This window comes from Anabrus simplex, chromosome 1 (genome assembly GCF_040414725.1).
Source record: "Anabrus simplex isolate iqAnaSimp1 chromosome 1, ASM4041472v1, whole genome shotgun sequence".
Lineage (NCBI taxonomy): Eukaryota > Metazoa > Arthropoda > Insecta > Orthoptera > Tettigoniidae > Anabrus > Anabrus simplex.
In genome coordinates this window covers 1,308,798,431-1,308,819,979 of record NC_090265.1, presented here as the reverse complement: position 1 = coordinate 1,308,819,979, position 21,549 = coordinate 1,308,798,431, and the positions used below count along the sequence as shown (strand labels likewise).

General features: G+C 40.9%; 1 protein-coding gene across 1 annotated transcript in view; it reads right to left on the bottom strand.

The window, feature by feature from the left end:
• Positions 1-21,549, bottom strand: part of LOC136858792 (lachesin) — a 1,234,732-nt gene that overhangs the window by 865,524 nt on the left and 347,659 nt on the right. The gene's annotated exons all lie outside the window — the stretch shown is intronic.

Below are 21,549 nucleotides of genomic sequence, written 5' to 3'. Positions count from 1 at the left end.
AATTACTAGGCATTCTCTATCGCTTCACATACATTTCTGACCCCATTGCTCTTCGTCACTTCTTCCTCACGATCATTCAACCTCCCTTAAACTACTGCTCTCCGATTTGGACAACAGCCTCCCCCTCCAATATTAAGCAGTTAGGCAGAGCAGTGTCCTTCTTTGCTGCAATTGCAAGGAACAGAAACCCTAAGCTCAGAAATCTGTCTACGCAGCAGGTATTAATGGCAATTAATATGTCACCGCTGCACATCAGGCGACAGGTAGCTGACCTGAGTTTCCTCAACGGGATCTTAAACGGGCATTACCGCTCGGAACATCTTGTCTCACTCTTATCTCTCCGTGTTCCTTCCCGCTGCACCAGAACCAAAGACCTTCTCCACATTCCCCACACTCAGCACTCAATAATTCAACGATCTTTCCTAATCCGCCTTCCAACACTCTTTATCAATAGGGGACAGGAGCTTGATACAGCATCAAATAAAAGCATATTCGAGAGGGGTGTAAATAGTCTCTTAAAGATTAGTTGATGTGAAGGGTCTATACCGCCATCTTGACCCACGACGACTTGGCTATGAACATGGACATTCTCATGGTTTTTGCTTTGGACAGTTGTTATTAGTAAGCTGTGTACCTGATCTTGTTATATTTTGTTATGCTTGTTATATTTTATTATGAAAGTTTACGTTTGTAAAATAGTCTGTTGACAGTGCAAGTGAGATTTGTTCAGTGTAGCTGTATCTTGTGCTTCGTGAATAAATAAATAACACCAACATAATGTTTCAGGTGGTACTCACAATGAGTTTGTCCGCGGCGGAAATATCTGAGTTTTTGGAAAAGTCAAGTCATCGAACAGGATGCCTAGAAGTGTACGAAATGAAAATTAAATAAGGCACCACTCAATAACGTTTCGAACCCTTACTACTCCAAGCAGCTTATCAACGTACATCTAACAGCCTAATTCCGCCCAGCCACTTCCTGCGTGAACGTTCAGCCCTTACAACTCCGTATTCACGAGCAGAGCGAAAGTTCTTGCTTAGAAAAGTTACTGATGTGTTACAGCCTCATGGTCCAGTTTTATGCCTTTATTGAACGATGTAACGGTAGTTATTAGATGGCGTAAGCTATCACATCTTATGCACAGAATTTGCGTGCCATAGATTATAAAATAATGTAAAAAACATGTTTCCATAAATTTCGATGTGATAAGACTATACAAAAAAGCGTTGAATTGACATGTCTGTAATTGGCCATAACCTATCACGTTTCGTATGATACCATGATCACCCTTTTCTATCAAAAGGAAATAGCCACTTGACCATTCTACGTTTGTAGCTGTCACATAAATATCGAAGAGTGATGCACTTTGAGAAAACCTTACCAAATTTCACCCTATTTAAAGTCTCCAATTCAATCTAGCCCGTAAATAGATGAAATAGAAAAAAATAGGACCATAAGACCAGCCATTTCGACTGCACAATGAGGCGGTGTGTAATTTTCTACCGACAGCTAAAGGAGTGGCTATGACTTCTACAGTACAGTAACATTTCGTGAAAGTTATTGGATTATTGGACGGCGCTCTAAATAAAATGGTACAGTGTTTTTGAGATGGGCCTCTCTTACTGCCTCTTGTACCGTTTTTTTATTGTGCGGGGAAGTTTTTATCGGGCTAACTGCACATATTGCTGTAAGATGCTGTGCAAGATAGGACTAAGAGACATTTAATTCGTAGCTGGTCGCATATGTTCGGGAAAAACAGGGGCAGCTGTACCACCCGGTATATTCACACTCTTCTCACTAATGCAAATAATTCCTATTTTCTATGGTTGTAATGTTCTCTTACCTTCCGCCACCAATATCTTTGCACACGTTTCTAACTTTACTTTCTTCCCCGGATCTCTACATTTCTAGATACGCTAAACGCGTCTTTTCAACTTCCACTATATTCTTGAACTTTCCAGTCTCTTTCCCCTCTCACCCCTACGATTACGTCTGTCTACGTCACCCATTTCTGGCTATAAATTCTCGGCCATCACTTCACAATTGGTCAGTGTGCTACGGATCAGTTCAAGACTGGAACTTATATCGACTTCGTCTCCATTACGACTCTATTTCGCTTCATTCCAGCTGAAGTGTCCTCAGTGACTTAGGTAGCGGGAGAGACATTTCGATTTTCTGGGTAAGCTTGTCTTCCTAGTTCTGGTTCCTAAATAATTTTACTTCGATATTGAACCTATTTCTGAAGTAGTAGATGATCCTGGGGACCTAATCCATAATGGACTATTATATCCTTTTGCTTTATTTCCATGTCATTATACTCCCCCTTTTCCTTTTTCTTTTTTCTTCAGTCTTGGATTCGTGTTTTGGACCAAAGAGGATAGAATACAACTTCGGACATTGCCTTTCATATTCTATTTAAATTGCATTACCTGTCTAAATTCGAAGAAGGAAAATTTACCCCCTGCCTACCTATTGATGTTTCCTAGTTTCGGTACCTAACGTTGTCATTCTAGTCTTGTTTTAAGTTCTATTGTGTATTTTCCTTTATATATAGCCTATATATTCGTTTTTAAATGCCACATGACCATAGGTTGTCATTGGACGTTGTCTAATACATGTACCCTCCCGGTGAGTTTAGTTTCACAAATTTTTACAGATTACTGTTATAACTGCTAATAATGTCGTGTTGTTATCCCGTATATATATAACTTAATTTGGTGTTAAACGCTCTAATGATTATGATCAGTTAAATAAAATACTCCTTGAAACACTTTATTCGTTTATTTATCCGTACGTTCACGGATCCCCTCTCCGGTAAAGACCCATAATCGGTGCATGCTTCCACCCCGTTTGAAGAATATTCCTGAAATTAAGCGCTTATTCTATTTTCTACATGTCTATATGGCATATCATTATTAATACGTCATGGACTTCCCGTAAACAGTCATGTAAAACTACAAGCTTAAAATAACAAAATTGTATGGTGGTGTGAATTTCTGGGTCGTATAATAGATAGTGACCTACACAAAGCAGTTATTGAAAGCCAAGATGCAGCTAAGTCCACTGTCGTGGTCTAAACATTGCTTCCCTTCCGGTTCAACTTCTTCCAATGAAATTAATGTAAGAATGGTTAGAGGCACAACTTGTAAAGATCTATACTGGGGTTCGTTTCTTCAACTCTCGGTGATTTGCCGTACGGAATCCAACATTGATCCACTATGACTACTGCATATAAAAATAATGTTTACATATTTTTAGCAAATTAGTTTATCCTATATCATAAATCTCAGACAGAATATAATCATATATTTTAAATGTCAAACAACGGATGGAATCGTAGCATATAAAGACCATAATATGTCTTGGATTTTTAAGATAATTGCTGCTCAGCAAAATAGCCTTATTGCACAACCCCAATTGTCTACAAAAACATAAACCAGTTAACACACTACGTGACACAGTTTATCAGGAAAAATACACGGTAATAATATACAGAATATACTGACAGGAGCACGAGGTACTCTACCTTTTTTGTCTGAGGAACAGACACTTATGGATATGAAGTCCATCAGAACAATGTTCGTTGTGTTCAATTTTCGGTACCCACCGTTGTAATTCTAGTCTTGTTTAAACTTCTATCGTGTATTTTCCATTATATATAGCCTATTTTTTAAATATCCCTTGATCATAGGTTGCCATTAGACGTTGTTTAATACATGTATCCTCTCGGTGAAGTACATACGTCACACAAACGCACAGTCCTAAAATACGGCACGGTAAGGTACAGTTTCGTTTACAGATATGCACAGGAAAATGAACACAACAAAAATTGTTCTGATGGACTGCATATCCAGTTGTGGCTGGGAGATATGACCAGTCTTAAGGAAAAAAACGAACGGGAAGAGCATTGTGACATACGAAGTTTTATTTAATAAACGACGAAATATTTTTGGTACATATATATGCAAACTACATCAAATAGCCCCGTGTGGTTGGGGGACGCAGATGAAGAATACACCCACGGTATCCCTGCTTGTCGTAAGAGGCGACCAAAAGGGGCTCCAGGGGCTATGGACTTGGGAGCGTGGGTTGGTGACCACGGGGCCCTTAGCTGAGTCCTGGCATTGCTTCCACTTACTTGTGCCAGGCTCCTCACTTTCATCTATCCTCTCTTGTTCCTTTCCGACCCCGACGGTATTAGAACATTCGAGGCCTAACGAGTTTTTCATTTTCACGCCCTTCGTGGCCCTTGCCTTTCTTCGTGCGTTGCTTCATATTTCGAAGTGATGGACCCCTTCTTTTTCTTTTTTCTCTCTTTCTACCTCCTGTGGGTGGGGGATGCACAAGAGGAGTGCGCCCAAGGTGTCCCCTGCCAGTCGTGAGAGGCAACTGGGGGGGAGGGGGAGCGACCAAGGGATGATTCTATTAGAACCATGAAACTACTTTTGATTGGTGCCATCTCGCGGGGAACACCATGGGTCGCCTTTGCTTGCGAGTAGTGCCACTATATTGGGTACACCAGAGGTTTGTAATTAGTAGCAACAGAGAGGGGTTCACTGTGGATTTCCAGTACCCGTGATTAATATCACTGTGAGCAACACCACGGGTCTAGGCGTTGCCTGTGCTTAGTACCACTATATGAGCGAACCATGTGACCTTGCCGCGGTGGAGAGGCTTCGTGTCCCAATGATGCAGATAGCCGAGCCGCAGGTGCAACCGTATCGGATGGGTATCTGTTGAGAGACCAGACTAAGGAATGGTTCATAGAAAGGGGGCTAGCAGACTTTCGGAAGTAGCAAGGGCAGCAGTCTGGATGATTGAATGATATGGCCTTGTAATAATACTCAACATGGCTTAGCTGTGTTGATACTGCTACACGGCTGAAGGCAACGGGAAACTACAGCCGTAACTATCTCCCGACGACATGCAGCTCTCTCTGTATGAATGCTGTACTGATGATGGCTTCCTCCCGGGTAAAATATTCCGAAGGCAAACTAGTCCCCCATTCGGATCTCCGGGTGGGGACTACACGAGAGGCGGCGATCATCAGGCAGATGAATACTGACATTCTGCAAGTCGGAGCGTGGAATGTTAGAAGTTTGAATCATTGTGGTAGATTAGAGAACGTGAAAAGGGAGATGGATAGACTAAAGTTAGATTTAGTTGGTATAAGTGAAGTACGTTGGCAGGAAGAACGGAATTTTGGTCAGGCGACTACCGAATTATCAAGACAAAATCCAACAGAGGAAATGTAGGAGTTGGTTTAATAATGAATAAAAAAAATAGGGCAGCGGGTAAGCTACTACGACCAGCATAGTGAAAGAATTATTGTAGTCAAGATAGACACCAAACCAATGCCCACCACAATAATGCAGGTCTATATGCCTACTAGCTCAGCGCATGATGAGGAAATCGAAAAAACATACGAAGAGATAGAAGATTTAATACAATATGTAAAAGGTGACGAGAATCTAATTGTGATGGGAGACTGGAATGCAGTTGTACGCCAAGGAAGAGAAGGTAATACAGTATTAGAATTCGGATTGGGACAAAGGAACAAAAGAGGAAGTCGGCTGGTTGAATTCTGCATTGATCATAATTTAGTCCTTGCCAATACTTGGTTCAAACACCACAAACGACGGCTTTATACGTGGACAAGACCTGGAGACACTGGAAGGTATCAAATAGACTTCATTATGACTAGCAGTTTCCCGCTGGCTCCACCCGCAATGTACTAGGTATGGTGTTGTTCGTTACTATCCTCACGGATGTATTTGCAAAGTTTCGAGTTAATGAAATAAAGCGCATGATCTGCTGTGGTCATAGAATGTAAAATTTTTAACAAAACACTTGAAAATACATCACACAAAGAAATTGAATTAAACGTTCCTTGGAACAACACTACGCGCCGAACTGTTAAAAAGTCCTTCAGAGATCTTCGTCATGGAGACAAATGTACTCATAACCTTTCTCAGAATCTACCAATTTAAGTAGCTATTACCTCAAAGGAAAGCGCGTGATCCACTGAGTGTTTTTAGACCAAAACGAACTGCGTACCTCCATTAGAACGAAAGATATGATTGCTTCAATGAGAAAAGAATGTTGAAGAAATGAGACGTCAAATTGAATGTTCACTCATAACATTCCTCAGAATCAACCAATTTGAATAGTTAAGATCTGAAATGAAATAACTCTATACACTGAGTATTCTTAGGCCAAAATGAAACTCTGTACCTCAGTTAGAACCAAAGATATGATTGCCTCAAAGATACAAAAAGTTGAAAAAATAAATAATTTGAGGAAGGCGGAAGTTACGTTATTTATAGTACCTGATGATAAATATGTGCATGAATACTTTTCAGTTAAAAAAAGAATGAAGGAAATCGACCGTATAGATTGGGCGGATTGACTGACTTTAGTTTTCATCAATTTTTTAATATATAGATTAGGCAGAGATTCAGAAACCAGGTGTTGGATTGCAAAACTTTCCCAGGAGCAGACGTGGACTCTGACCACAACTGGTTGGTCATGAAATGTCGTCTGAAGCTGAAGAAATTGACAAAAGGAAAGAATGCAAAAAGATGGGATCTAGACAAGTTGAAGGAAAAGAGTGTGAGGGATTGTTTGAAGGAACATGTTGAAAAAGGACTAAATGAAAAGGCTGAAGGAAACACAATAGAGGAAGAGTGGATAGTCATGAAAATAAAGTCAGCAGGGCTGCTGAAGAAATGTTAGGAAGGAAGAAAATATCAACTAAGAATCAGTGGATAACTCGGGAGATACTAGACCTGATTGATGAAAGACGAAAATTCAAGAATGCTAGAAATGAAGAAGGCAGAAAAGAATACAAGCGATTAAAGAATGAAGTTGATAGAATGTGCAAGGCAGCTAAGGAGAAGTGCAAGGATGTCGAAGGTTGTATGGTCGTAGGAAAGGTAGATACTGCATACAAGAACATCAATGAAACATTTGGAAAAAGGAAATCTAGGTGTATGAATATTGAGAGCTCAGATGGAAAGCTACTTCTAGGGAAAGATGACAAGGCAGAAAGATGGCAGGAACATATCCAACAGTTATATCAAGGTGAAGATGTAGATAGTTTCGTTCTGGAACAAGAAGGGGCTGTTGATGCTGATGAAATTGGAGACCCAATTTTGAGGTCAGAGTTTGACAGAGCTGTGAGCGACCTAAATAGGAACAAGGCACCTGGAATTGATGACATTCCCTCTGCATTACTGACTGCCTTAGGAGAAACCAGCATGGGAATGTTATTCCATTTAGTGTGTAAGATGTATGAGACAAGAGAAGTTCCAGCCGATTTTTGGCATAATGTTGTTATACCTATTCCCAAGAAAGCCGGTGCTGACATGTGTGAAAACTATCGCACCATTAGTTTAGTATCTCATGCCTGAAAATGTTTAACACGTATTGTTTACAGAAGAATGTAGAAACAAGTTGAAGCTGAGTTGGGAGATCAATTTGGCTTCAGAAGAAATGTAGGTACAGGTGAAGCAATCCTGCCTTTACGTCTGATCTTAGAGGATCGAATCAGAAAGTACAAGCCCACGTACATGGCATCGTAGATCTAGAAAAGGCATTCGATAATGTTGATGGAACCAAGCTATTTACGATTCTGAAGGTGATTGGGATCAGATATCGAGAACGAAGAATTATCTACAATCTGTATAAAAATCAGTCTGCTGTGATAGGAATCGAGTGCTTTGAAAAAGAAGCAGCAATCCAGAATGTAGTGTGGCAAGGCTACAGGTTGTCCCCTTCCTTTTCAATGTTTACATAGAACAGGCAGGAAAGGGAATCACAATCCAAGGAGAGGAAATCAAAATCTTGAGATTTGCCGATGATATTGTTATTTTATCTGAGACTGCAGAAGATCTTGAGAAGCTGCTGAATGGTATGGACGAAGTCATGAGTAAGGAGTACAAGATGAAAATAAATAAGTCCAAAACAAAAGTAATGGAGTGCAGTCAAACGAAGGCAGGTGATGCAGGACATATTAAATTAAGAAATGAAGTCTTAAAGGAAGTAGATGAATATTGTTACTTAGGTAGTAAAATAACTCACGATGGCAGAAGTAAGGAGGACATAAAATGCAGATTAGTACAAGCAAGGAAGAGCTTTCTTAAGAAAAGAAATTTGCTCACTTCAAACATTGAGATCGGAATTAGAAAGATGTTGTTGAAGACTTTCGTGTGGAGCGTGGCATTGTATGGAAGTGAAACATGGACGATAACTAGCTCAGAAAGAAAGAGAATAGAGGATTTTGAAATGTGGTGTTACAGAAGAATGGTGAAGGTGAGATTGATAGATCGAATCACAAATGAAGAGATACTGAATCGAATTGGCAAGAGTAGATCGTTTTGGCTAAATTTGACGAGAAGAAGAGATAGAATGATAGGACACATCTTGAGACACACAGGACTTGTTCAGTTGGTTTTTGAAGGAAGTGTAGGTGGTAAGAACGGTAGGGGTAGACCAAGGTATGAATATGACAAGCAGATTAGAGCAGATGTAGGATGCAGTAGTTACGTAGAAATGAAAAGGTTAGCACCGGATAGGGTGGCATGGAGAGCTGCATCAAACCAGTCTATGGACTGATGACTCAAACACACACATCCAATAGTCAATGATAATTTTTGTAATTCAATCACGGGCATGGATAGATTCATTGCCAATAGTGTATCATTTAATTTCGATTCCATAATTGATCCATTGATTCAGAACTTGTAACCGAAACCAACTGGTTTCTGGGGATTCGAATATATGATTGAAAAATCATAATAACAATAATATTACTAATAATAACCTGACCTTCTCTGGTATTTTCCCAGAAAGGGGAGGATTGTTGTCCATCCAAGATCAAGTAAGTGCTACACGGAACTGCCGTAGATTCTTCATGTATGTCCGACTCGTTGGCTGAACGGTCAGCGTACTGGCCTTCGGTTCGGAGGGTCCCGGGTTCGATTCCCGGTCGGGGGTATTTTAACCTTAATTGCTTAATTCCAATGGCACGGGGGCTGGGTGTATGTGTTTTCTTAATCATCATTTCATCCTCATCACGACGCGCAGGTCGCCTACGGGAGTCATATACAAAGACCTGCTCCTGGCTAGCCGAACCCTTCCTGGGATATCCCGGCACTAAAAGCCATACGACATTTCATTTCATCATGTATGATTCAACAGTAGTCACAGAATACGCCACAGCTGTTCCAGAAATAGAGAGAGTATAGAGTACATCATTTCAGGCTGCCCACACCTGGCCAATAATAGCACGGACATGATCAGGTAGCTAAAATCATTCACTAGAAACTTCCTGTAAAATGTGGATTTCGTCAGTCATCAACTGCATATTGGAAATACTCACCTCCATCCATTCTCAAAAACTCTTCACATAAGCTTCTCTGAGTCCGACAAGTCATAACCGATGTCACGCTCAGCAACAATAGGCCAGATGTTATTCTATCGATAAAACAAAAATATCCGCATCGCTTAAAGAAATTGCTTGTCTAAACACCTCCAAGCACCAAACGACAATAGCCAGAATGATATAACAACATACAGAACTGCAATATAAATACAACGCCCTTGGAAACTAGAATCAGTCAACCAAGTTCCAATAGTGATGTCATATACTGGTGTTATTCCGAAAACCTTCCACAGCTCTCTGGCCGCATTAAACCTGCATCACCACACGTACGTTGAACTGAAGAAATCCACCCTCCTGAGCACCTGCCACATTGTGATATAATAACGACTTTTCCTTTGAGTTACACCAAACAGCATGGAGATCAAAACCTCGTCGCTCCTATGCCAAAACCGCGAATATGACAATGCCCTTCCTTTCCATTTCTTCCCTCAAGATTGGTCACGCTGATGCTGTTTGTTGTTTAAAGAGGCCTAACAGGTAGGTCATCGGCCCTAAGACTGGTCACGCCTCCAGCCACATATAAGTGTACAGTCCATGAGAACAATTTTCGTTGAGTTCACTTTCCTATGCAGGTCTGTAAAGGAAAATAAATCTTAAATACATCATACTCCTGAAACGGGAAATAGACTGGTTTACAACTTATTTTACGTGGCACCGCCACAAATACGTCGCATAGCGACGATGAGATAAAAAAAAAGACTAGGAGTGGGAATGAAGCGTCCGTGGCCTTAATTAAGTTAAATCCGCAGCATTTGCCGGGTGTGAAATTGGAAACTATGGTAAACAATCTTTAGGGCTGCCGACAGTGGGATTCGAACCCACTATCTCCAGAATATCGACGGATAAATAACTTATGTCTTGTAAAAACACATTCCTACAATACGATACAGTAAGGTTCATTTTCCTTTAGACGTTAGCAGAAGAAAATGAACTCAACGAAATTTGTTGTGATGAACTGCATACCAATATGTGGTTGGGAGGCGTGACCAGTCTTAAGGGACATAATAGTTAGGAGGAGCGTTGTCACATTCGTGGTTTTGTCACAAGAGCGACGATATTTGGTCAGGATGGTCCATTAATTCCCTGTGGCAGCACTATAGCAATTCATGTTTGCGGTTGACAGAATGTGGTCTAGTGTTGTCTTGCATCTATACGATGCCTATACACGTTTCCCATTCACGGCAGCATGGACCGTTTTCTACGACGCTTTGAAGTGCTGATTTTCTCTTTAATTGGAAAAACAGGATCACACTATGCATCTTAACGTTAGACCTCCTTATCGCCAGCCACTCAGTTGAACAACTGATATAAGTTTTGTTTACGTCAACATAAACTGTGATATGTCTACTCTATTTTGATGTGAAACTGGAATTAAACAGAGCATAATGCACATACGGGAGCTCGTATTACTTTACTTACTGTACTACATACGTACTATGCAATCTAGATACATTTATTTTATACGAAACGAAGCCCTTTTTTCAAGGGTGTCATTAAAATGTACAGTGAAGACTACGTAGCGGAAGCGTCAGGATGAGCTTGTTTCACACAGGAGGTGATGGTTTCGATTGCTCGTCGGGAAGTTGAAACATTTAGAAACGAGTTACATGGTTCTTTGGTTTACACAGCTTACATAAAAAATGACCATGTTAATTTCTGATGGTAATGGCAGCCTGAACTTGAAGTAACAAGTCATCTTACTAAGTGCAGAGGTTACTTAATAGAAGCCTTTACCTTCCACTTCGGGGGCATAGACGATTTGTACATAGATGTTCTACTCTTTTACCCGTTTACTCAATGTTCTATACTACGGTATATACACCATGCTGAATTAGGACAACATGCATTCTGAATATAATGCTTATGTATGTTGATGAGATCTCATAATGTTCCTTTTGGAAATACAGAACGAATATTTAGGCCAGCCTGAAAGTGTTATTTTGTAGATGAGAAAGCTGGATGAACTCAGTATTGCATATTCTATTGACCTTAACCCCGCAACTCTTCTTATGTCGATCTTTATCACAATGGGAAATCGATGGAAACAGGTAACTGACAATAATCACCAAACGTTTCTATTTAGAAGCAATGTATTTTCTATAAAACACAATATCAGTTTCCACGAAGCGAAGCTGGTGCTTTTTGCTGGAGTAAATAATGACATTTGGAAACTCATTCGTGATGGTAGAATTGCTGAAGTACTCTAAGTGTCCCGTACCTCGTACTTTCCACTCAAAATAATTACGCGCTAGCTGTACAGAGCGGCGGAGAATATCGACATATAGCTACAGTAAATTGCGTTTAGTGCAAACTGAGGGCAATACAAGTGTGGGCTAAAGCCAACTTTAATGGGTGCAAGCCATCTATAAAGTATTCAACGGTCCAGTTTTTGATGATCCTGTAATATGGGCAGAGCAAGTATACGAAATCAGTGAGGAGATGATTTAGTCAAGTGCAATTCAACCTTTGTGCTTCATTAGTCTAACATTGTATGTATGTTTAGTCCTTAGCCCGAAAGCTGGTTGGATCCTCAACAGCTCCGCTATCAGCTGTCATAGATGGCCTAGGCATCATTGAAGAGGCGCACTAGGGAAATGAGGTGTGAGGTAGTTTCCCGTTGCTTTCCTCACCGAGCCAGAAGTTGCTATTACATATCAGTCTGCCAAGCCCACTGAAATGCATGCACCAACCGACCCTATGAACAATATTTTCACACCATTCATAGCAGGGACTGGCTGCATAAGGAATGGCATTACTAGCACCACTCATACCTCAGTCACTTTCATTTTGTCAAAGCCAAGGGTAAAGCTGAGACAGATCAATGAAAGTAACAAGATTGCTCTAGCCCATACCAGAAGACATAGTGCACTGTAAACACTAGGTCCCGCCAGCAAAGGCATTGTCTAACATTATAACACACTATAAATAAAATATACTAAACTCCTTGTAGCAATAAAAAAAATCCTTGTATTTGGCTCCATGGCCGATGCTTAACCTGTTGGCCTTTGGTCCAATTGGTCTCGGGTTTGATTACCGACCAGATGGTGTATTTTAACCTTCATTGGTTATTTCGTATGGTTCCTGGGCTGGGTATGTGTTCCGTCTTCATGATTAGAATCCTCACAGGCGCGCAGGTTGCCTCTAAGGAATCAGCTCGAAAGACCTGCACCAGGCATCTCCGGAGGCCGTACACCATTAAACTGTAAATAAAATACCCTAACTCTATGTAGCAATACAAGTACACATTTCTTGTATTTAAGAAATAGCAGAATGACAATGAACTGCCTCTCCAGATTTTCTGTTTCCTTGTTGAGCTGAATCTATTGCTCGATAGGGGTAGACCATATTGTTTTCTGATCAGCACAATGGATCCTATTTATGGTAACAAGGCTGTACTAAGTTTGCTAAGTATTCATGTGTTTGTATTTACAGAACACAATATGCTTTTCATTATTGGTTCGGTCAATTTGCAAACATGTGTCAACGTAAAATATGTGTAAATCAATGATTGTCCCTCACTTAGATTTTCTATACGTAACAAGTGAACATTGGAACAATTACGTAATGTACCAGTCATATAATGGATCCATTACACGGTATTATTTGGGCACATAATCAAACTCCACATGTGTCCATATTTAGTGGTCGGCAGATGTTGCGTAAGCCACGAAAACTCACAAACAATCTTCCATTCATCATGTGAATGCCGATTTATTTAGTCGTGTAAGAATCATAACATATATCGTTAAAGATATTAAAAGGTAACATAAAATACATCCAACAAAATGGTACTGCAAGCATGTTATCATTTGTAGTTACACGGTAACATAACATCAAATGGGCCGACCCTATACAAATAAAACTTAAATGTAGTATCAATCTAATTCGCACGCTTCTTAGTGGCATCAATTTGGTAGAGCATGCAGTTGAGTTCATGGTCTGCTCTTCGCAGCATTCACATACTGTAGTGTGAAGTCGCAGGCGAATCCCCACTTTCTCATGTTAGTCTTTGATCTGCCAAACTCCAGAGTACAGCCTGTTGAGTGCCTTCCAGGTTGATCAACTTTCCTAATGACCTGAAAGGAGGCTTTCACATAGCACCATCTATTCTGCGAAGAAGCTGTAACTGGAACGCCATGAATTTACTCTACATTTTGAAGGTAGTTCATTGAGGCTTTCTGTTGAATGAAATAAGATTTTTAATGACTTAAGTCTTTGAGTTTCTGGTTGAAATTCATGTAGGGTATGGGTTCTGAAGTTCAATAACTTAAATTTCTTTGGTCTGGTTGCAGGTATTTACAATTTCTTTGCTATAATTTAAGAAAAGGCTTGAAAAACAACAGGTAGTTAATATGCCACCTGCACGACTGCCCTAAATGCAGATCAATAGTGATTGACTCACGTCGTACAGTATAACTGGAGTTGAGATAATTGCTAGACGTGCAATTTATCAAGTGATGCAGACCTTAAACAGACTGTATTGAATCTGCAAGTCTCATTTAAGGCAATATCCACTCAATCAGCGTGGCTGGATCTATACCAGACGGGACAGGCGTATTCTGCTGCTGAATAGCAAAGGGCTATAGCTCATGTTCGTAAGGTGCGAGGCTGTGGCCCTTAAGTTGTACCCGATAGTTTCCAAAGAATATTGTTGATACATACGGACAAGTATCGTCACTGTGCGAGCAATATCGCGTATCTGACAATCTGGCATTTCTCTTCCTATTCATTATTTTCCTTAAAACTTGTCATGACTCCCAGAGACATGTGGATATGTAGTCCATTAGAATAATATTTGTTGTCTCCGTTTTCCTATGCTAACGTGTAAAGTAAAAATCTTAACACTATACTGTAGGAGTGCGCACATTTATTATACAAACATAGGCCTACATTCCTACAATACGTTACGGTAAGGTTAATTTTCATTTACACATAGGCATAGGGAAATTAACACAACGAAAATTGTTCTGATGGACTGCATATCAATATGTAACAGCAAGACGTGACCAGCCTTCAAGAAAATAATGGATAGGAAGAGCATTGTCAGATACACGATATTGCTTGCGCAGCGTCGATTTAAACATCTGCCTTTTTTGAGGACAGAACATTTAATTCTACGAATTGCTGCAGTGAATGAAGGCTTTTCTTTCTGGTGTAGATCTACAATATTAAAACAAGATGTTACACTCCGTATTACTATTTTCCACTTCCTCCCGAATATTGATATTATTAAAAATCTTCTAAAGGAAACTATAGTGGAAAGTTTAGCTAGTTATTTAACGTCGCATTAGCTCAGACAATAAAATGTATCAAACAAAATACAGTCATTGACGACGTAGTATTTCAATGACTGAGTATTTAAAACCCCTCAACTCATACTCAATCACTGACATCTTGTCAAATTATGAAATACCGTGAAATGGTATGATTCCGACCAATTGGTGTGAATCCGATCATTTATATATGGTTCAACAACAGCAATAATGTTGGCGCGGTACCGTAACAACAGTCCTGCAGCAGATCACTTTTGAGTTGTAGACGAACTGGTCTACGACAGTAATGGTAAACTGTAGCGCACAGTTATCACAACTGCCATTGACAGAAGATGTTTCGCATGTGTGCCACACTCGTGAAGTAAAGACATCTGTCAAATAACTTCTGTTGCCGACAAGTACCATGGATGCGGAACTTCTAGGTTATGATATTTTACTCTCATACCAACATCATAAATACCACTCTTCAGTTTCAAGTCTATAGCTTTTTACCACTATCCGTACCTCATTGTAATACTGCAGACTATTGCGCATTTATAGTAAGACTAATAAAATGTACCCGTCCTTCGCTACCGCATCCTACATTATATACGGATAACGAAGTAAATTTCTGTACATGCAGGGAAAACTAATTTTTTAAATTGCATGTCTCTCAGTGTTATCCAGAAACAGCAGGGGGAGGTTCCCATACGTTGTTTCCACTATAAAGTGCGAGTTCCGGAGTTGTGATGATAACGGCAGGTTCACTTGCCTACAGCAATTCACAATCGAGTAGGGAAGTTTTCATTATAATGGCAGGCCCCAATACCTACTGGGCTGTAAAAATCGATTTTGGGAGTTTTCGTTACAATGGCTGGCCCCCTTCCCACTTCCAGACAGATTAGATTTGAGGAGCTTATATTATAATGGCAGGTACCTTCCCTACTGTCAGTCAAAATTGAGTTGTGCTGTTATAATTATAATGACAGGCCCCTTTTCTTAATGTCAGTCACATCGAGTTGGTTAGTTTCCATTATAATAGCAGGCCACTATGCCCAACGCCAGTCACATTTTAGATGGGTGAATTTCTTTATATTGGTGGGCACACTTGCATACTCGCAAACACAATCGATTAGGGGAATTTTGAACAAAATTGCATTCTCCTTTGACTTTAGCCAGTCAAATCGAGAAGAGAATTATTCATTACTATGTTAGTCCCTCCTTACTAATGCCAGTTACACAGGAGTTGGAGAAGTATGTCATTCCTTCTGCCAGTCAAAGTCGATATGGAGAGTAATGATTACAATAGCGCTCCTGCTAAGAGTCACTATCGATTTGTAAAATATTAATTACAATAGCAGACTCATCCTTTCTACATCACTACAATTCGACTTCAACGAATATTATACAGATCGACATTCGAAGTATGTGCATTTTTACAATATTGCAAACCTTCATTTACAGACAAACGATACGTCATATCAACAAAGGGACTGTATCTTAAGACGCCCCATTGCGCGGCCTAAATGGCTGGTCTTATGATATTTTCCCCTATATCATCTATTTATGTGCTAGATTGAGTTAGCAACATTGAATAGGGTGAAATTTAGGTAAAGCTTTCTCAAAGTGCATTACTTTTGGATGCTTATGTTACAGCTACAAACTTAGAAACTGGCTCACATATGGATACTGGGTGGGCCAATGTTCGTGTAGAATTAGATGATTCTAGCTTTAGTAAGTGATTCAAACTATGAATTATTCGTGTACAAATTGCAAAACCGAGAAACATAGAAAAATCTAACGTGTAATGAATAGAGGTACAATAAATCGTCATTGGAACAAAGTTATAGAGCTCACCAAATTGAACCGAGATAATGCCATCCGTTTTGTGATACGACTTACCGTTTAGCAACGAATTACTTCGAAACGAAAGTCCGCACCGACATGAAAATTGCCTCAGTATTTCGATATTTTTCACAGGGAAAAAGTTGACAGCTTTCAGTCAGTTACAGGCTAAGATATATAATTTTGCGAAATTTCAATATTCTAACATGTCTGGCATAATGTGACAAATCTTGCTATGGGGACGGGGGGGGGGGGGAATGAGGATTTTCAGGAAACTGAAGCTAACAAATATGCAGACGGTCATTATTATACCTGAAATGGATAACTGTACTAAAATCCCGCCAAAATAGTCGACGTATAGGCGCACGGTCGTTACGATTTTATTTATATAGGTAAGGAGCCTGCTTCACGTACAACATCTTTTGGGCTATGTCCGCTGGACTTCCTATGAAATCCACATAAGGAGAAAGTTTTAGAAATGGATTTAGCATCAAGGTTGGTCGACTTCCAGTCAGGTTGGGGAGTAAAATCACTGTTGCGGTTCTCTATAAAGCCGGAGTCCATTCCGGGTATTTGACACGGTATGTGCCCATAAAACTACCTTTGGAGAGGTGGATGATAAATTTGAAGTTTGATTGGAATATCACCAGTAGTTTTCAAGTTATAAGAAATACGCTATACACCCACTCGCTCTTAAGTCCGGTGGGAATTGTACTGCAAAACGGTACGTTAATGATTTATCCCTTATTAATCCTCCTATCGAAATGATGTACACGAGGGAAAAAGTTTAGGAATCGATTACCATTAAGGCAGGTAGATATCCATTAAGTTTGGTTATGTATACTTTGTGGGAGTCCAAAATCATGGTTTTGGTTTGGTATAAACCCCCAGTCAGTTAAGGGATTCTGAAACAATATTGGCCCTAAAACTTACCCAAGGACAGGTGAATTCTAAATATGAACTTTGATAGAAATATATCCAGTAGTTTTAAAGTTATAAGAACTGAGACAAACAGGCAAATAGACAAACAAACAGACACCAAAGATAAAAATATATGCCGATGGTCATTATTACACCTAGAACGGATAGTTAAACGAAAATTTTGCCAAAATACTCAATGCAGAGGCAGACGGACGTTACGATTTTATTTATTTAGATTCCAGGATAACCTTTAAAATAAATAACCTAGCACAATATTTCAAACATTTTGCGCATTTTCTGATCTAGATGGATTTTCCAGAAAGACAAAGTAAATTCAATTCTCGAAAAAGTCATTTCACATGCATCATCTTCAATGCTGCCAACAAAATAAAAATATACACTGACTGACAGAGCAAATGCAACACCAAGAAGGAGTGGTTCGAAAGGGATGAAAGTTGGGGAAAAAACAGAGACGGCACGGACGAATAATTGATGTGTATTTCAAACCGATATGCAGGTTACACAATGCGCACGGCATCGACTCAGTAGGATGTAGGACCACCGCGAGCGGCGATGCACGCAGAAACACGTCGAGGTACAGAGTCAATAAGAGTGCGGATGGTGTCCTGAGGGATGGTTCTCTATTCTCTGTCAACCATTTGCCACAGTTGGTCGTCCGTACGAGGCTGGGGCATAGTTTGCAAACGGCGTCCAATGAGATCCCACACGTGTTCGATTGGTGAGAGATCCGGAGAGTACGCTGGCCACGGAAGCATCTGTACACCTCGTAGAGCCTGTTGGGAGATGCGAGCAGTGTGTGGGCGGGCATTATCCTGCTGAAACAGAGCATTGGGCAGCCCCTGAAGGTACGGGAGTGCCACCGGCCGCAGCACATGCTGCACGTAGCGGTGGGCATTTAACGTGCCTTGAATACGCACTAGAGGTGACGTGGAATCATACGCAATAGCGTCCCAATCCATGATGCCGCGTTGTCTAGCGGTAGGGCGCTCCACAGTTACTGCCGGATTTGACCTTTCTCCACGCCGACGCCACACTCGTCTGCGGTGACTATCACTGACAGAACAGAAGCGTGACTCATCGGAGAACACGACGTTTCGCCATTCCCTCATCCAAGTCGCTCTAGCCCGGCACCATGCCAGGCGTGCACGTCTATGTTGTTGAGTCAATGGTAGTCTTCTGAGCGGACGCCGGGAGTGCAGGCCTCCTTCAACCAATCGACGGGAAATTGTTCTGGTCGATATTGGAACAGCCAGGACGTCTTGCACATGCTGAAGAATGGCGGTTGACGTGGCGTGCGGAGCTGCCACCGCTTGGCGGCGGATGCGCCGATCCTCGCGTGCTGACGTCACTCGGGCTGCGCCTGGCCCCTCGCACGTGCCACATGTCCTTGCGCCAACCATCTTCGCCACAGGCGCTGCACCTTGGACACATCCCTATGGGTATCGGCTGCGATTTGACGAAGCGACCAACCTGCCCTTCTCAGCTCGATCACCATACCCCTCGTAAAGTCGTCTGTCTGCTGGAAATGCCTCCGTTGACGGCGGCCTGGCTTTCTTAGCTATACACGTGTCCTGTGGCACACGACAACACGTTCTACAATGACTGTCGGCTGAGAAATCACGGTACGAAGTGGGCCATTCGCCAACGCCGTGTCCCATTTATCGTTCGCTACGTGCGCAGCACAGCGGCGCATTTCACATCATGAGCATACCTCAGTGACGTCAGTCTACCCTGCAATTGGCATAAAGTTCTGACCACTCCTTCTTGGTGTTGTATTTGCTCTGTCAGTCAGTGTATGTTCCTCTACTTTGTGGAAACGTTCCTAATTGAAGATTTACGAGTGAAATTTGGCCTGCCAGGTATATTTTGCTGTACGAGTCTAATACAAGAGAGAAATATAAAACGTAAAGATATTTGGCAAGAATTCTGTCAACAAAGCCCATAAGGCATCGACTTATTTCTTTATTTCTTTCTTTCTTTCTTACTCTCTTATTTATTTATTTATTTATTTATTTATTTATTTATTTATTTATTTATTTATTTATTTATTTATTTATTTATTTATTTATTTATTTATTTACCGTATGGCAAGTATACAAAAGAAAAAGAAAATGTACACTATATACAAGGACAAGAATGTTGGTAGCGTTCACATTTACTAATCTATGTCCAGTCGCTGTAGCCATTCTAAGAAGGGAGGTGTACCACTGGTAACAACCTGGGCTGGTCCACCATACTTGCTCAGGGAGCACTCCTCAATAATGTTCTGCACTGACTGGAAAGGGGCTCCGCAGTCACAGGCAGGGGATTCTAGAAGTCCCCTCTTATGTAGCATGGCATTACATCTAGCGTGGCCTGTTCTTAAACGGTTGAGTTTAGACCACTGGTGTCTCTTCGGGTGAAATACTGAGAGCCCAGTTGTGGGATCTTGGATGCCTTGGTGTTCCACACACGCAGAGCTCCAGCTTTGACGCAATTTTTCCTGGATACCTACTCACAGTTATATCATGCCATATTGGATTCCTTGATTTAAAACGAGAAGGAGGTAGGTCAGTAAGGACGTCATGGATTGGAAGATTCTGTGGATGATCATGATGGTGTAACTTGTCCACTCACGTATGGTTGCTTCCTGTCGTCTCAGTTCCGGAGGTGGTATGTTACTGACAGTATGTAGCTACGGTATTGGGGTGGATTATAGTGTGCCTCTTATGGTTCTCATACATTCTTTCAAATGGACATTGATCTTCCTAGTATGAGCGCTACGTTTCCACACCGGGACACAATATTTAGCCACTGGATGAATCATGGTGAAGGCAGGTGTGCGTAGTGCGGATGCATCAGCTCCCCATGTACCAGCTAGTTTCTTCATGATGTTGTATCAAGACTTAAGTTTCTGACTTGTATATTCCAGGTGTTTTTTGTATGTTAAAGAAATGTCTAAGGTAATGCCAAGGTACTTGGGGTTGAAATTATGTTTAATTAGTTGTTGGCAGAACACAATGTTGAGCTTTAGATGAATTATTTGGTTACACAGATGGGATGAGCATACTTCTGTCTTAGCTGGATTTTGGCGAAGTCTCCACTTCGTGAAGTATGCATTCAAGGTTTCCGAGTCATTGGAGACAATGCTTTCCCCCTCTTCTAATGTGACAGTTTGGACAGCGATGGCTAAATCGTCAGCATAGCAGAAATTCTTACTGATGTTGTCAGGCATTTCACTGGTGTACAAGTTGAAAATTAATGGGGCTAATACAGAACCTTGAGGTAGTCCATTTTGTACAGTAAAAGACTCGCTTGTCTTTTGCCCTATGATGACCTTGAAGTAACGATTCGTCAGCATGTTCTCCAGAAGGGTTGTAAGTTTTCGGCAGCGTGTATACATTTCAATTTTGAATTGTAGTCCATCCAGCCATACTGTATAATATGCCGCTGTCAGGTCAACAAAAGCGACAGATGTATCTAGCTTCTTATGGAATCCTGCCTCAGTAAATTATGTTAATGCTAATACTTGTTCACAGCAGCTTCGTTTGGTTCTGAAACCCGCCTGGTATGTTGGTGTTACGTCATTTATTATTTCCTGGATTCGGTTGAGGCTGAGGCGATCCAACAATTTGTAGCAGGCAATCAGTAGTGCAATAAGACGGTAGCTTGAGGGGGTCACCTGCTGGTTTTCCTGGTTGCCATAGTGTGAGCCATCTTGAAATCCGGGTGAATGATTCCAGTCTCTAATACGTCACTGAAGAAGTTCTTGAGCCATTTCTTCCCATTCTTCCCAGGATATCTTATTAATTCAGGGAAAATACCATCTGATCCTGCGGCCTTCCTCATTTTTAACATACTGATGGCTTTCTCAATTTCTTCTTGGCTGAATGAATTAGCAAGAGAAGAGTCATTTTGGAGGCTGTTGTCCAATCTCGTCATCTCTCAATGTGTTTCATTTTAGTGGCGTCTGTTGGAATTTTGTCAGCTGTTGATTTGATATGTAGTGCCATTTCATTTGGTCCTATTCCTGGCTCCTCTTTGCGTATGTTTGAAGCAGCGCCAAGTGTCCTAAGGAGGATCAAT